The following is a 5,305-nucleotide window of genomic DNA, read 5'->3' on the forward strand; positions in this document are numbered from 1 at the left end:
ATGCTAACATAGTAGCACTTAAATCATAAAATAAATTGATACCAAAAAAATAGGCCCAATTACCTATCAGTGCGTATAATTGCCAATTGTTTGGATTGTCGGTAAACATACCGATTATGCGTTGAATAATAAAAACTATGAACCGTAATTATAATTATCGGTCGATTAAACCATAGTCTCTTAGGTTTTTGTTGTTGTTGTTGAGGACATTGAGGACAATCATCGGCGACGGCTACGACTAATCGATGGTTACTTAAGCCGATTCGGTATAAATGATAGGCCGACCACTTGTATACCTGATTTGTCGGCAATAATTTTGTTGTTGAAAATTTAGACATTTTTTTTCTTTAATATTTATTTTATTATTATTACAAATATAATTACTAATTATAATAGTACAGACAATAAACTAAGTTTAACATAATTTATTATTTTATTTTATTTTTGCAATTTTTATATACTAATATTATTATTAGTTTACTTTAATAAATATATATTTATATATAAATACTTAATGATTTACTAGTTTTTTTAATATTATTATATATAATAATAAAAAATTATTCATAAACTAATTATCTTAGATTAATTTACAATAATCATGATATAATTTATTAATATTATATATAATAATATATACTGTATATCTATATGAATATAATGTAATTTTTACCTAAAAAAATATAATTAATTATTTAAATTATATTTTCTATCCATAAACTAATATCTTAATATTTTAATAAATATGCTGACAATCACCACAACAATCATCGGAGGAGACGACTAATCGATGGTTACTTAAGCCCTATTCGGTATAAATGATAGGCCGACCCGTTGTATACCTGATTTGGTGGCAATAACTTGTAATAATAATAATAACTGTTCAACAAATTATATGTTCTATTGAAACAATAGTTAACCGATGCAGCCGTTAGTATGATAAACATAAATTGAATTAACCATAAAATAAAACAATAGATTAATACTAGTTTAGGTATGAAATCAATTGAGACAAACAGTAAGGCATACAAAACAAATACATTAGACATTCCCAGTGTTAGCCAAATATACAGTAAAAACTTTGACCAATACGTCAGGTTATAGTCGGATATATCGGCAAACAATTTATCTAATAATTTCATAATATGTTGAATAGGTTTTATAGTATTTGTAGTATTTATCGGATATTTATTATCAATAGTCAATAATTGGTGTAATTGTTGATCAATTTTATTAGTTTTTAATTTGATATACAAGCATAGTATATAAAATAGACCAATTGAAATGTTAGACAATTCCATAGATAATAAATAGCCAGGGTAACAAATAGGGTATCAGGTATACCATATACCAGTGCATAATACCAGGGTAAATATATCAAATAAATTAAATATATAACTAAACCACACAATAAAGTTATTATATAATTACTATTATATTGACAAACTATGGATAACCAGCGCATCCATTTAGTTAGCTTCTGGATGTCCCGGTGATCGGTTAGACCAACCGATTGGGGTGTCCGCAAACCGGACATCATTTGTAATACAGCCATAAATTTGGGTTCAATACCCTGGATATAGTTGTATGAATAAGTTAACTGTGATAATTAGTGTCTTGATTTCCAACTAAAAAAATTATTTTGTCGGTTCAACGCTTATAACTGGGACTTAATATGTCCACTGAACTTGACCAGTGGACGCTATTTCCGAAATTTTATTATAACTATAAATAACTATTTGTTGGGTTAGCAACTATAAAAACTTATAAATAACTATTTCAATGATTTTGAAAAATATAAGCATTAAATTGTAAAATTAAGCACAAATATATGTAAAAACAAAAAGTAATAGTTATATAAATTATATAAAATGTGTAAACTGTTATCAACTCATATTACTTTTTTAACAATAGAAATAATTAGTTTATTTATATAAATCATTTTTGTAAATATACTGAAAACAAGTGAATGATATATCAGTTGAAATATTTATAAGAAAATAAATAACTATTTCAATAATTATTTGGCTTTTTTGACAACTATATACAACTATTTAATACAGTTTAAATAACTATTTTAACAACTATTTGACTGTTTTTAGCAACTATTATAACAACTATTTCATAGAGTATAAAAAATTATTAATCAATACACTAGTGATAATAGTAAAATTGATGCCAACATTATAGTACTTAAATCATAAAATAAATTGATACCAAAAAAAATAGGCCCAATTACCTAACAGTGCATACAATTGCCAATTGTTTGGATGATAATCGTCGATAAACAAACTGATTAGGCGTTGAATAATAAAAATTATTGAAACCGTAATTATAATTACGGGTCGATTAAACCATAGTCTCTTTAGTTGAGGACAATAATCATCGGCGGCTACTAATCGATGGTTACTTAAGCCGATTCGGTATAAATGATAGGCCGACCACTTGTATATATAGAAAAAATTTATAAACAAAAAACTATTTATTTAAAAAAAAATAAATATTACAAAAATAATTATTATTTAATATTCAAACAATAAGTATATAACAAATTATAGGTTTTATTTGTATAATAGTTAACCTTGTATAGTAGTAGTAGTAGTAGTAGTTAGTTAGTTAGTTAGTTGTCGTAATTGACGATAGATTTTAAGGTATCGGAGCTTTAAATACAGGCACAGTATGTAAAAGTCAACTGAAACGGTAGTATATTCCAGAAATAATAGACAATAAACCATTGAAATATTGAATTACAAATTGCCAGTAATATAGTTAGAAAATTTATGGGAAAATTCCTAAAAAATATTATTATGACTACCACTGGTCCTGATAATGGTATTATATATAAACTATTAAACTGACACAACAGGGATAACCAGCGCATCCTTTTGACTAGTTTCTGGATCTCCTTGGGATCGGTTAGACCGACCGACTGGGGTGTCCACCTATAGCCGGACATCATTTGAAATACGCGTAAAAATCGTGGTTCAATACCCGATATATAATTGTAGACATATGTTAGCACTGATAGTAATACCAACCATAGGACTAACGGAAAACATAGACTTAATTGATAGCTAAGACCCATAATTAGTTCCCAATTGAATAACAGTGCAAATAGTAGTTTATTATTATTATTAGTATTGTCTATAAATAAACATATTATGTGTCCAAAAATATAAATCATATTTACAATAATTATACAAATCGGTCGATTAAACCATAGTCTCTTAGGTAGTTGTTGTTGTTGTTGTTGTTGAGGATAACCATCACAACAATCATCGGCGGCTACTAATCGATGGTTACTTAAGCCGATTCGGTATAAATGATAGGCCGACCACTTGTATACCATATTCGGAGGCAATAATTTATTTGCTGAAAATTCAGTCATTTTGTTTGTTAAATTGTAAAATTAAGTTAATTAAAAAAAACTTATCTAAACATTCAGTTTATTAATTTTTATGTATTTTATTTTTAAAAAATAAATTTTTAGGCTATCTCTATGATAATTTTTTTTTAAATATATATTTTTAGTTATTACTATAAAGTCTCAAATTATGTCAATCTTATAATTATTATATGTTTTTTAATATTACTTAATTATATTTATATATCTATATATTAAAAAACAAATTAGTAATCATTAATAATAATTGCATTGATTTTTTTATTATTATTAATATGATTAATTAGTTTTTAAATAATTACATTAAGTTTAAATCATTTTTTGATTATTAAATCATATATTTAAACTTTATTTCACAACTTAAATTTAATAAAACTAAAAATAAAACCAAATAAAAAAATTTAAATAAAATAAAATTAATTAATTAATTAGTTGTATATTTAAATTATTATTATTAGTTTTTTTGTTATTGAAATTCAAATAAATTTAATGTAATATTTATATAACAATTTATATGAATCGTTTGTACATAAATTAACCGATGCTGTAGTAAATATTATAAATAAAAATGCAATCAAACAAAACAATAGACCATAAACTAGGCTGAATTTAATTAGGAAATTAATTTCAATAAATATTATAATATAAATGAGGAAAACAATGGTGGTGACTGAATTGCCCACTGTTTCTGCCCACTGTTTCTGCCAACTGGCCACTGACAGTATATTTAAAAAAAATAAAATATTTTATATTAAAAAATATAAAATATAAATACTTTATAAATTTTTAAAAACTATTTGCAATATTTAATTAATAATTTAATAATTCATTATAAATTCTAGAAATTAATTTTGTTTTAAATAAATTTTTTTATTCATACTTTTTATAAAATTTTAGAGTATATTTTTCAATATGTTTTTAATTAAATTAAAAATAAACTAGAATTATAAAAAAATATGGTAAATAACTTTTTAAAATTTTTATTAATTATTTATATTAAAATATTTAATATAAAATATTTAGTTGTCTTTTTACAGTGAGCTGTAGGCAGTAGGCAATGGGCAGTGGGCAGAACAGTGGGCAGAAACAGTGGGCAATTCAGTCACCACCGAAAACAATAGCCGTACTAAATATTAGCTAAAAATTTAGCAAAATTTTTGACCAATACGTCTGATTATATTCAGTAAACAATTTGTCCAATGATTTCATAATATCTTCAATACGTTTATTAGTATTATTATTAATATTAGTTGAAATCAGTTTAAGAAATTGTCGATAAATTTTTCGGTGTCTAAGCTTTAAATACTGGCACAGTATGTAAAAGTAGATCAATTGAAATAATATAATATTTGATAAATAATATATAACCATATAATCAATAGTATAGTATTGGGTATACTAATGGTTAGGGCATAAACTATTGGCAATTTCAATAGATAAAACATTAGACATAAGGATAGGCCAACTGGTGGTACTATATATTTGTAATGATAGTCATAATATTTGCATAATATATGCGTTTGTTTGATAAGCTTATGGATCTCCAGGCAATCGGTTAGACCAACCGATAGGGGTGTACGCAAACCGGACATCATTTCAAATACCCGTAAAAAATTGGGTTCAATACCCTGATTATAGTTATAGAAGTATATTAATTCCGATATAAATATAAACAGGCCAAACAATAGACTGATTAGATTAGTCATTGATTTAATACCCGTAAAGTCTCCCCAATCGCCTAACAGTGCAAACAATAGCCAATTGTTTGGATCGATAGACAACAAACAGATTAGACGTTCAATAATATAAACCATTGAAACAATGATTATAATTACGGGTCGATTAAACCATAGTCTCTGTTGAGGACAACAATCATCGGGCAATCGATGGCTACTTAAGCCG

The sequence above is a fragment of the Oppia nitens genome, unplaced genomic scaffold (genome assembly GCF_028296485.1).
Source record: "Oppia nitens isolate AA-2021 unplaced genomic scaffold, nextdenovo-longstitch-racon4-pilon3 scaffold25_pilon_pilon_pilon, whole genome shotgun sequence".
NCBI lineage: Eukaryota > Metazoa > Arthropoda > Arachnida > Sarcoptiformes > Oppiidae > Oppia > Oppia nitens.